The sequence below is a fragment of the Canis aureus genome, chromosome 32 (assembly GCF_053574225.1).
Source record: "Canis aureus isolate CA01 chromosome 32, VMU_Caureus_v.1.0, whole genome shotgun sequence".
Lineage (NCBI taxonomy): Eukaryota > Metazoa > Chordata > Mammalia > Carnivora > Canidae > Canis > Canis aureus.
This window is the reverse complement of record NC_135642.1, coordinates 7,678,272-7,691,276: the sequence shown is the minus strand read 5'-3', so window position 1 is coordinate 7,691,276 and position 13,005 is coordinate 7,678,272. Positions and strand designations below refer to the sequence as shown.

At 36.2% G+C, this 13,005-nt stretch overlaps 1 protein-coding gene across 9 annotated transcripts in view; it reads left to right on the top strand.

Annotated features, from left to right (window-relative positions):
• Window positions 1–13,005, top strand: part of DPH6 (diphthamine biosynthesis 6) — a 198,720-nt gene that overhangs the window by 177,837 nt on the left and 7,878 nt on the right. For all 9 annotated transcript variants that reach the window (XR_013369953.1, XR_013369952.1, XR_013369954.1 and 6 more), the window contains 2 exons: window positions 9,648–9,776; window positions 11,498–11,605. The gene's annotated coding sequence lies outside the window, so the exon portion shown is untranslated. The remainder of the gene's footprint in view (window positions 1–9,647; window positions 9,777–11,497; window positions 11,606–13,005) is intronic.

Sequence of the window (13,005 nt, the reverse complement as noted above, 5' to 3'; positions counted from 1 at the left end):
GAAATGATTATCACTTGGACCAAGGAGTTATACTGCAAGTAGCAATGATCAGGAATCTAGAAGCTTATCCATATACATAACTGGTAACCAAGAATAACCAAAAATTTGAGAAAGCCAACATAGGCACAGAAGGCAGGCATAGTTTTCAACACAGAAATAATTCACCTGTTTGGGAAGATGAGTTATTATGAGAAGCAGAATAAAACTAATTATTACCATTATTAGCATCCAATAAATTAGAGAAGATACAGCTGACTTAACAAAAAGGGCTACTGTTGTAACAGTGAATCAGTTATAAAGTTAAACAAATCCAAACCTTGGTACTGGGATGAAGAGTATAAAGAACTGATCTAAACATCAGTTTAATAATAAGTCAGTCGGAGAAGGACAAACATTGTATGTTCTCATTCATTTGGGGAATATAAATAATAGTGAAAGGGAATAGAAGGGAAGGGAGAAGAAATGTGTGGGAAATATCAGAAAGGGAGAAAGAACATAAAGACCCCTAACTCTGGGAAATGAACTAGGGGTGGTGGAAGGGGAGGAGGGCAGGGGTTGAGGGTGAATTGGTGATGGGCACTGAGGGGGGGGCACTTGACGGGATGAGCACTGGGTGTTATTCTGTATGTTGGTAAATTGAACACCAATAAAAAATAAATTTATTATAAAAAAATAAATATCAGTTTAAGGAGCTGGAAGCTGAAGCCAAGGAATTTTTACACAACCCAGTTCAAAATTGTAGAGATGGAAAAGTACAGAAACTTGTATGTGGTAATCTTTATTTTTCTTCTTGTGGTTTGCAGGTTCCTCAGCTCATGTGATTGTGTTTATATGCTCAGCCTTTGAGAAACAGGGCATAGGAAATGTTTGAAATCATAAAGGCACTTCCAAAAAGTATGGGGAATAACAGAAATAACAAAGTGAGAAGGCACAGTGAGAGGAGGCAGTGGTTTTGTATTTAACGAGCACATGCACTTATTTTTATGCTATTATCATCCTAGTTTTATTGGATTTGAGGAAAAGTAGGTGTCTATCTTTACTTCCCATTCTTCTATAGTTAGCAGTTTCTATTTTTAGGTCTTTTGGAAGATGACATGCCTTTATGCGGTACATTTGTCTCTACTGATTTAGCATCTTCAGATACTCCCTACTGACCCCTCCCCTCCCTAAAAGAATGAGGAATTTAGCTAAATTTTAGTTAATATTTGCTACGTTCCAGGCACTCTGTTAACTCATTTGTCCTCACAATAACCCTATGAGTTAGGTGCTATTGTCTTCCCCAATTTACAGATGATGAAAATGAGGTATCTAATAGTTTAATTAGGCCAAATTTACACAAGTAGTCAGTTGCTGGGATAAACATAAGTACACTGGCTCTTATGCTTCTGCTTTTAACTTCTATGTTATATGGCCTCTCCATTGGTTAGTGATATACCTACCTTATAAGTCTGTTATTGAAGGATCATGTAAGAAAAATAAAGATATATTCCTCAAGCTATGAAATTTTAAGTGAGAAATTTAGGTGTAGAAATTTGTCATATGTTGTCAAATAAATTATTTCCAGTGGAATCCTAATGACAGTGTTTTCTCAGTGCTGAAGGAAAGCAAGTAGTGGATGGATTCTGGTGCTGCATTTATTTTTTAATTAGTGGCTGAAAATAATTTCTCAGTGTTGTTGAAGCAATTTAATGATGGAATAACTTAAGAGCATTAATCCTACCTCTAAATAAATTCACCTTGAGCAAGCAATACATAAAAATGAAATTATACCACTTAAGATAAACAATAGGCTTTTTTTTAGAAATTTATTTTTTATTGGTGTTCAATTTGCTAACATATAGAATAACACCCAGTGCTCATCCCATCAAGTGCCCCCCTCAGTGCCCGTCACCCAGTCACCCCCACCCCCGCCCACGTCCCCCTCCACCACCTCTAGTTCGTTTCTCAGAGTTAGGAGTCTCTCATGTTCTGTCTCCCTTTCTGATATTTCCCACTCATTTTTTTCCTTTCCCCTTTATTCTGTTTCACTATTTTTTATATTCCCCAAATGAATGAGACCATATAATGTTTGTCCTCTGGTTGACTTATTTCACTCAGCATAATACCCTCCAGTTCCATCCATGTCGAAGCAAATGGTGGGTATTTGTCATTTCTAATGGCTGAGGAATATTCCATTGTATACATAAACCACATCTTCTTTATCCATTCATCTTTCGATGGACACCGAGGCTCCTTCCACAGTTTGGCTATTGTGGACATTGCTGCTAGAAACATCGGGGTGCAGGTGTCCCGGCGTTTCATTGCATTGGTATCTTTGGGGTAAATCCCCAACAGTGCAATTGCTGGGTCGTAGGGCAGATCTGTCTATTTTTAACTCTTTGAGGAACCTCCACACAGTTCTCCAGAGTGGCTGCACCAGTTCACATTCCCACCAACAGTGCAGGAGGGTTCCCAACAATAGGCTTTTGTTAAAGTGTCTAAATGTGGCAGTAACTAAAGAGGTCAGCTGGCAACTGCACTGTTTTGGAAAACTACAGACTTTAGGAACAAAGTGATGCTGACACAGTCACCTCTGCTGTTCAGATTTAAAAGTTTGATGGCAACCTGTGTTCACTCCGTAAACAAAAATATACCAAGGGAAAAAAAAAAAAACAAACAAAATGTTTTCCCTTTCCTTCCCCAAATGGCACCTTTTCTTGGCTGTTATCCCACAAATATGTTCATTGAAACAAAACCAAAAAAAAAAAAAAAAAAAAAAGTTCAAAGCTAGACATAGCACCAAAGGCTCTAAAAGGAAGATGATTCAAAAATGTTCATAAGAAAATTACATGTCTAAAGCACATTATATCTCAATAACATTAATCCTTAGATAGAATGCTTTTTAAATACCATATTCAGAATTGGACCTTTTTAAAAATCCAAGTTAATTACTTTATGTCTGCACTATATAACATTTGAGAAAAGACAGTTTAAAATTTTTCTCAAACTCACCCATGAGCATTATCTTCATTATTTTTCCTTTATTCTTTCATGTGTTTAAATAACATATTTGAGTGAAAAATTTTAAAATTCAATGAAAACCCAGGTGTTTCCAAAAACATTGATAAATTCATTCAGAAAGCTACTTGGATTCCTGAAATCAAGTATTTGTAACCTGAGATTTACAGGATGTTCAGAAACATACAATATAGTTCAAAATACAAGAACAAGTTTAAAATTTAATAATTTCCTTCCAGTCAAGGATATGGCCTAGAATATAATATAAAAAACTGGGATATATGCAAGAAAAATTGGGGGCCCTAACTTTCAGTCAAACAATAGAAATAGGTGGTAGAGGAGAAATCATTTTATAAAATAGAAGAGAACTGTCCTTATTTTTAAAAAAGTCATGATCAATTCAGACTAAAACTCCCAACCAAAACTACTCATGTGATGCTACCCAGGTTATAGTCTCTCACTCCATGGAAAAAGAGAAATGAAGTTATATAGAAAGGATGGTGAGGTAAAATGTTTAAAAATACAGATGACATGACCAAAACTTATTAGAAGATGGTGACTGTGCAAAGTGAGAAGCAGAAAGAAATGTCTCTGTCTAGGGTCACCCATTCATGAATGAAATGATATTGGAAGGATCACTTTAGGGAAATCCATACGATTGTTTTTTTTTTCTTTCTTACCTTTTTGTTAAAGTATTAACACACAGGAAAGAGTAAGAATCAAATATGCAGATAAGTGAATTTTCATGAAGTACTCATACCTGTGTCGTTGTTACACAGATTAGGAAATAAAACATTCCCAAGATTATAGACACCCTCCTCTCGGCTTCATGCCTTTTCCAGTCACTGCTCCTACCCCCTTCCTGATATTAACCATCATTCTCACAATTAATACCATAGGTACTTGGAATTGCTTGTATTTGAACTCTACATAAATGAAAATATTGTGTTTATTCTTGTGTATTGTACCTGATTTCTTTCATTTCATTTTTCTAACTATTATGATTATAAAATTCATCCATGCAGTCATAAAGATAGCTTGGCTTCTTCTTTTCCTTTAACCTTTTTTCTGAAGAGTATTCCATTATATTGGTATACTATACTTTATCCATTTAAAGATGGACATTTGGAAATTTTATGGTTATTAAAAATAATTGTGCTATGAACACTTTTACACAGAGCTTTTCTTCAAGTGTATATGCCTTTTTTTTAGTAGAATTGCTGGGTTTTCTGAAGTGCTTAAAGCAATTTGCATTCCTACCAGCAGTTTATTAGTTCCATTTGCTTCATGGCCTCACCAACACTGACAATATTGTCAGTCTTTTTAATATTTGCCATCTTAGTGAGTTGGAATCGCCTTATATTCTTAATTGGTAGTTCACTCATAACTTGCTTTTTAGCATTTGGAAATCCTCTTTTGTAAAGTGTTTAGTCTCTTGTGCATTCTTTTTTTTTAAGATTTTATTTATTTATTGAGACAGAGAGAGAGAGAGAGGCAGAGACACAGGCACAGGGAGAAGCAGGCATCATACAGAGAGCCCGATCACGCCCCGGGCTGCAGGCGGCGCTAAATCGCTGTGCCACCGGGGCTGCCCTCTTATGCATTCTTAATTTTTTTTTTTTTTTTTAATTCATAGAGACAGAGAGAGAGAGGCAGAGACACAGGCAGAGGGAGAAGCAGGCTCCATGCAGGGAGCCAGACGTGGGGCTCAATCCAGGGTCTCCCGGATCATGCCCTGGGCCGCAGGCGGCGCCAAACCACTGCACCACCGGGGCTGCTCCCTCTTGTGCATTCTTTTACAGGATTATCTGTCATACTTTTTCAGTGATCAGTATTTTGTTTGTTTGTTTGTTTTACTATTTTAGATGTAAGCCCTTTGTTAGACACATGTGTTGCAGTATCATCTTCTATACTGTGGCCTCACTTTTCACTCATTTAAGGATGTCTTTATCTTTTTTTTTTTTTTTTGGTCTTTTAAGGTTAATGCTTTTTGTGTTTCATTTAAGAAAAATATTTTCTTATCTCAAGATCATGAAGACCATGTAATTTTCCCAAAGCTGTATTGTATCTTCCATATTCCAAATATGGACTATGAACATTTGTTAAATTACTGTGTAAATGTTGAACCGATTTATATGCCTACAAAAATGTGCATGAGTGTTCCAACTTTTTTGCATGCTTGCCAAAACTTGCACAAACTATTAATATCTTTTACTAATATGGTAAGTAAGGTATAGGTTTCTATTACTATTCAAATTTTTGAGATACCTTAGGACATACAAGAATGATAAAGCATATTTTTTTTTTAAGTATCCATAACACATTTTTTGAGAGAGAGAGCTAACAAGCTGGGGGCGGGGGGACAGAGAGAGAGAGAGAGACTCTGAAGCAGGCTCCATGCCCAATAGGAACCCAATGGCAGGCTCCATCTCACCACCCTGAGATCATGACCTGAGCAAGAATTTGAGGCTTAACCACCTGAGCAACCCAGGTGCCTCACACTTATTTTTCTAATATAAAGTAGTTGAGGGACACCTGGGTGGCTCTGGTTGAGCATCTGCCTTCAGCTCAGGGCGTGATCCCGGGGTCCTGGGATGGAGTCCTGCATGGGGCTCCCCACAGGGAACCTGCTTCTTCTGCCTGTGTCTCTGCCTCTCTCTGTGTGTCTCTCATGAATAAATAAACAAAACCTTTAAAAAATATATGTATATATTTAAATATTTAAAAAATATATATATAAAGTAGTTGAAATAGAATTTTCTGAACTCAAGAGACAAAGCACCTTAAGAGTTTTAGTTAATTGTCTCTTGTGTATAAAGTTAATGTGAGAACAGATTTTAACAAAGTTGCTGGCAAGGTAAATTTTCACAAGTAGCTGTCTCAAATCATTTGGGGGATAAGCGGCTTGTGTACATGTGCATGACTGAATAAAATTTTTTCTTATAAATCAATTTCTCTGATAAAAATTATGTTTCTGGGGGCACCTGGGTGGCTCAGCTTGGTTAAGTGGCTGACTCTTGATTTTACCTCAGGACATGATCTCAGGGTCCTGAGATCAAGCCTGGTGTGGGGCTCCACACTCAACAGGGAGTCTCCTTAAGGATTCTCTCTCTCAAAAATAAATAAATAAATCTCTTTTAAAAACTATTGTTTTTAGATAGAAATCCTTAAAAACTCTTGCCATTAAAGTGTTATGAACCTAGATAGTCCAATGGGATAATGAGAAGAATAATCTCCAAAGAATTAAAGAGCAATAAAGTGCATCGTGACACGACCAGAGTATCATTCTTTGGCATACTTACCCACTATAGACTTGCTCAGAGAAAAAGGAGATTGCCACAGTAACAGATGGCTTTCGTCTTCTGGAAAACTGTGTATAATATTGGACCTATCAGCCCATCTTTAATCTACTAGTGTGTTGGGGGAGCTGCACATCATCAAGATACCTAGTATTCTTAGCATGGTAGTACAAGAACATCAGTATCCCTAGACCATCCGGAGTAGAAGCAGCTGCATCCCAAGTGTTAATACGCAAGCAAACCAGGCAGGTGTTGTCAGCAAATGGTTGAGGAAACTTTTATCACCTGTTCATCTTCCTCAGGGAATAACTTTGGGGTGGGAACTCCAAATCCTAAAACATTTTGTATAGCATGAGTTGTAATTTAAGATCTCCAGCTGTCAGACATTATTGAAAACACAGATATGAGTGAGGAAAGTCTCAAATTCTCTGTGTTACTTCCAATCTAGGAGAAACTGGAGAAGGATTCTGACACAGGAGCTTCATATCCCTTGCTTTACAGTGGTATCCTCTGACTCCTAGGTGCAAGTGTCGTTGAGTATCATATTTTTTATTATTTTTTATTTTATTTTTTAAAGAGAGAGAGAGAGGCAGAGACATAGGCAGAGGGAGAAGCAGGCTCCATGCAGGGAGCCCGAGGTGGGACTCGATCCCAGGTCTCCAGGATCAGGCCCTAGGCCGAAGGCTGCACTAAACCACTGAGCCACCCGGGCTGCCCGTTGAGTATCATATTTAACAAAGGATCACCAAACAGAAAGAAATGGCAAGAGCTCATCTAGGCCAAATCTCTACTCTTGGGCAGAATCCTACTTGAACTTGGAAAAATAGTAGGCAGTCTTTGAAAGATATAAAGCATGAAAGTCAAAAATCTTTCCAGTAGTCAAATATTTCATAATTCTTGCAATAAGAAGCTTCTGTAAATGGGATTTTTAAAATTTTTGGCCAAATATTAAATTCTTGCTTAGAGTTTTCTCCTTTAACTTTTATTTTTGGTTTATTTTTAAGCATTAACTTGAATGTCAAAGTATAAAATTTTAGGATAGTTTAAATTCATTTTCTTAGTTCTTTAACAAAGACTATCACAAATGAATGTTGAATAAGAGAATGGGTATCCCTGGGTGGCACAGCGGTTTGACGCCTGCCTTTGGCCTGGGGCGCAATCCTGGAGACCCGGGATCGAATCCCACGTCGGGCTCCCGGTGCATGGAGTCTGCTTCTCCCTCTGCCTGTGTCTCTGCCTCTCTCTCTCTCTCTGTGACTATCATAAATAAAAAAATAAAAAAAATAAAAAATTTAAAAAAATTAAAAAAAAGAATAAGAGAATATAATGGCCCCCCAAAGAAATGGGTCTGACCAGAAAGAATGGCTGTTTTCTAGCATAAGAAATAAATTGTTATTTTTACTTATTTTTTAATGTGTAAGAATGAACTAATATTGATTTAGAAACAGCTTAGTATCCTCAAACAGAACTCTTTGTAAGTTATTATCTCATTTTCTATTTTCTTTTATTCAGCATATAGTATATATTAAATCCTATTCCTCTTATCTGCTTTATTGATAATTATGGTATCTTCAGGTATCTTCTTGGCATTCTTTGTATCTAATTTTCAGTATCTCACCCTGAAGGAGAGATACTGTCCCTCAAGTTCCTTAACAACTGAGTTCCATAAAGTCAAATGCCATCCCAGGATTAAGTTCATCCCAAGAATATTACTTCCCTTTTCTGTTTTATTAGTAATGTCCAGTCTCATCAGATCTGGTTCTGGTTTCTTGCTTCTTTATCACATTAAATCCTTTTGGTTTATTGTTTCCATGATGATTTGTCTCATTATTGTCTATAGCTTTGGAGATGGTAAGGGATAACAATAAATGTAAACAATTGACAATCTTTAAGAAAATGGTATTTATCTTAATTTTCTAGTATTTATAATCTACCATCTAAGGTGGATTTAACTGCAAAGTGTTCAAATCTCAGATCTAGGGTAGAGAGCATTACAAGCAATTTCAGAGGTCAAAAATAAGCTCAACTTTTTTTTTTCTCTCTACTTGTTTTAATTGAAATATGGTAATGATTTCTTTCCTTATTCTGGCTATTGTTTGCTAAGGTATGAGGTATTAAAATCATTGAGATTACTCATTGGAAGTATGCTAAAATAGGGGTGCATGGCTCAATGCATTAAGCATTCTACTTGATTTTGGCTCAGGTCATAATCTAGGGTGGTGAGATTGAGCCCCATCTACTTAAGATTCTCCCTCTCCCTCTATCCCTTCCCCCACTTACATGCTCTCTCTCTCTCTCTCTTGCTCTCTCTCTCAAATAAATAAATAAAATCTTTTTGTAAAAAGTATGCTAAAATAAAAAACCAGTATTTTTTCATAATGTAACATTTAAAAATGCTAATTCATTTATCTAATCTTATTAATATAAAGTTTATAAGGAAAAATTTGGCAAATTAGAGTCAATTGATTTTCTAAAATCTAAAGTTTAAAGTCACACTTTAATTTTTATAAAAAAGCCAAATCATGATAGCTTTAAAGATCAATAATACCAAACTCAATAAATTAAAGCTCTTAGACCGAAGCCAGCTGACTGCCATTTTGATACCACCCACAAGCTGAGAATGACTTTTACAAAAGACCCTTTGTAGGGCACCTGGGTGGCTCAGTCAGTTAAGTGTCCAGCTCTTGGTTTTGGCTCAGTTCATGATCTCATGGGTCACGAGATAGAACCCTGCATCGGACTCTGCAATGGGCATGGAACCTGCTTGTGATTCTCTCTCCCTCTCCCTCTGCTCCGCAATGCACTTGTGCATATGTGCACGCCCACTCTCTCTATCTATATATATATATCTGTATCTCAAATAAATAATCTTTTTTAAAAAACAACCTTTTGCAACCATTTTGATATCAAGAAGAGTTACTTAACCCTTGTTAAGTAAATGTCCTAAAAGAAAAAAAAAAGAATTCCATTCTTCTCATTTGTAGACATATATTTTTTAATGTTCCAGTTATTATTATTGTATTTTGAATGTTGTTAATAAAGCAATTTGTTGCCTACATTTTGTTAGATTTTCTATAATTTTTTATGTTTTCTATAAATGTCTTAATTTTTGCCTCTTGTCCCGCAAAGCTTAAAATACTTACTCTCTAGTCCTTACAGAAAAAATTTGCCAACCCCTACATTATATCATCACCAAATGCTACAATCACACTAATCCATTATTAGAAATATATACAATATATTTAGAATATATTTTGTATGAAGTCAACTCAAAATATCACTAGTAATTTTCTTAGCAAGAATATTTAATTATAATTTTCCTAAACTCATGAATATATCTTTTCTCTGCAGCTACTATTAAATCTAGGGGAATAGAATTGAAAGATAATCATTTTGACCCATCTATCTGAAAAGCATGAAAAATTTCTCAGGTGTTAACTCAGCTTATGTGACTACATTCAAGCTCTGCCTGCCTGCAAGGTAGGTGGTAACTATTACTGTCATGTGAATAGAAAGTTGCCTGAAAGCCTGATACCAGGCACTTTCCTGGTGATTTCATTTAAATTCTCACTCTAGGTTCATGCAGTGCTATATAGAAAACTCTGGCTCTGAACCCTGCTTTTTATTATGTTCTCTCCCATTGGTAGAGTAGTTGTGTTGTTTTTCAACTATGTGAAAAGTGTCTTTAATATTTACGTGCCTTTCATATTTCCTAACATGGATTGTAATCGCACGATTCTTTTATATCCCTATCTTACACAGCTACTCCTACTATTCTTTAACAACCATTGTCAATAATCTGCACAACACAGACATGTACTCATGGTAAGACTTGAGAAGTAAAGGGATTCTGGAGTATAAGCAGAGGAAAATTAATACACAAGAGTGATATTAGCAGTGAGGTTCAAGAAGAAATCTTTATGGAGCTAGTACACCCTCCCTCTTTCTCTCTCATCTCATCTCTATACCTTCAATCTATGTTCATTTTCAAATAGTCTAATTTATCCTATTCTCCTTATCCTTAAAATAAATGGTTCAGACGTAACTACTTAAGACTAACCAAGGAATTTACTAATATTTAATTATCGTTTCCAATTATTTTGAAATGCTTAATATTTAAAAAAAAGAAAAAAAATGAAATAATTTTGATAGTATAATATAAAATGCTTAAAATAGTTTGACAGAAAAGTTGATGTTATAGAAAGTTATCTAGAAATTGATATTCATTTAATTTTTATGCAGAACATTCTACTAGGAAGATACATTTTTTGAAAGAAAGATTTTTAACAGGTTTAGAAATCTAACTCTTTAAGAATTAGATAATATAGTTTTACAAAACAACCCAAGGCCCATCACAAGTTAATAAGCAGAAAATGATTTACCACTGAGAAGGTGTTTTAATACTTAGTAGGCATGAGATAAAGGAATGATCAGAGTATTGTAGCGTTAGCAAGGGAAATTGGTACTTTCTTCAGGAACATCTGCTTTGCTCTCGGCCCATTTTAGGTGGCACAGTGAGCAATATTCAGCCATGAGCAGGCTACCATTTGCCCTCAGAACCAGTGGACAGTGACCCAGGAAATGAGAAGCTCTATAACCATTAGGCAGATGAGATAAGAAGTGCTCATCCAGTGCTTTTTGATTAGGGGCTCAAGTACCTGACACCTGTCAACCATTCCATTCTGTAGGCAACACTAAGATTACAACTTCTCACACAGACCTCAGCAGCTCTGAAACCCAGGATTATTTCTAGTTACTTCCCCAACTGACCGGCTAGGTCCACCTTTTACTTTATATTATTTCCAGTCTGTTTTCCTGTTTGTCCTGTTTTCCATCTTTTCCTTCCAAGTTCTAATGAATTTCAAGGAATTTTTTTAAATCTTTGGCACTTTTACAGATTACACTCTATATTGTAGAAACCTCCCCAATTAAAAAAAAAAAAGAAAGAAACCTCCCCAATTACATGACTCCCTTCATACTAGGAAGGAATTGTCAAAAAGATAGGAGAAGACCAAGTTCAAGTAGTACCATAGAATTCTAGGGAAGGTACCCTCAGAGAGAGAGGGTTCAGTAGTGTTCATTGCTGCAGATGAAGACTAAGAAAAGAAAGAACATAGGCTTTGACTTATGAAGGCTTCAGCATTGTTTTTTCATCCTTTCCCCATTTCTGACAAATTTTCCTGATTCTTCTCTATCTTTAGCATTAGGGCTCTTTCCACTCCCCATTGAGAGAATCGCCACTATCCCACTATCTTAAGACAAGCCTGAAGAAGTAGGATCATGGAGCTCCAAGGAAGACTTCCTCAAGAGTGAGTGTTTGGCATTATCAACGTTCATTGCTATAGGGCTTAGGAATGAATGAGAGGGCTGTAAAGAATGGGAGGGAGGTAAAACTGAGGAGATATTTTGGGGATAGGGAATATTTATCATCTGTTGTAGGAGAAAAAAAGAACCCACAAGAGAAATATTGCAGATACAAAAGAGGGGAAAAGTTGGGGAATGGGATGGTGCACTTATGCTGAAGCAGGATTGGAAAAGCAGAGTCTGAATGAATTTACTAAAACATTAGTGGAGCATTGGAGTTAAGACAGATGGCTCTCATTTTAGTAAACTAGGAAGCGTTATCAGATTACATTTGTTTAATTGCTCATATAATTCAACTGAATTGACATAGAAATTTATATACTGGTTCAAGAGAGCTGACTGAACATTTTGACAGCTTTGTCTTTCCTCCCTGCAAGAATTCTACTGAACTGACAGAAGAAATGTAAAAAAATAATAAATCCATAGCAACTACAAAAAGCAGGGAAGGGTGCTATCAGAAGTGCAGATTTCTGGGAAATATTAAATAAGTAGGATAAGACTGATGGCATATCCCAACAAAGTTGAACCTACATCTCCATAGAAATGGAAAAGATCTTCCAAAACAAAAGGAGCCAATAAATAAACCCAAGAGTAAAGGCTATAAGGAACTGAGAGGAATAGGCTATGTCTGGTTGGCCAGTTAATCACCAGCACCCTGCTTTCAAAGTATCTGACTCCACTCGTACAGGACAACAGGACAAAGCCACAAACTTGGAATTATAAATATGATATGGGAGAGTCCCAAAGGAGATTTTAATGAAATAGGGTCTCCTCTGATTCATGGGCCCTCCCCAAAATAAGAAAATGTGTCCACCCAAAAGGCATGCTATATACACAAGCCAACCCAGCAGTTGGTCAGCACCATGTAATCATCTTTGCTGTCAGAGCCAGGAGAACATCATCACTTAAAATACACTCCAGGTAACAATATTCCATAATCAAGATCTTTACATGTAAATACGAAGAGATAACCAAGAACCAAAATTCAAGAATAATCGACACAAACACAAAAGAGGCAATGAACTCCACAAATGTGGTCTACTTTTCTGAGTATGTGTAGAAACTATGGTGCCAGAAGGAATACTTTTCTCAATAGATCACCTTGCCCATCAGAGGGACACAAAGATTAGTGATGGTCTCTCTCTCATCCTAATGAAATCCTATATGTTCAGAGTATTTCTCATTGGGCACCTACTAGCATTGGATCATATGGTCAGGCTGTTATGATTAGTAGATATGCTTAAGGTTTTCTTATTTTTGTGGCAATTGACTAAATATGTGAAGTAAGTTGATGGGTTGGCTCTTTTTTAATAACAAAATTTTTTAATTTTTTAAAAGATTTTAT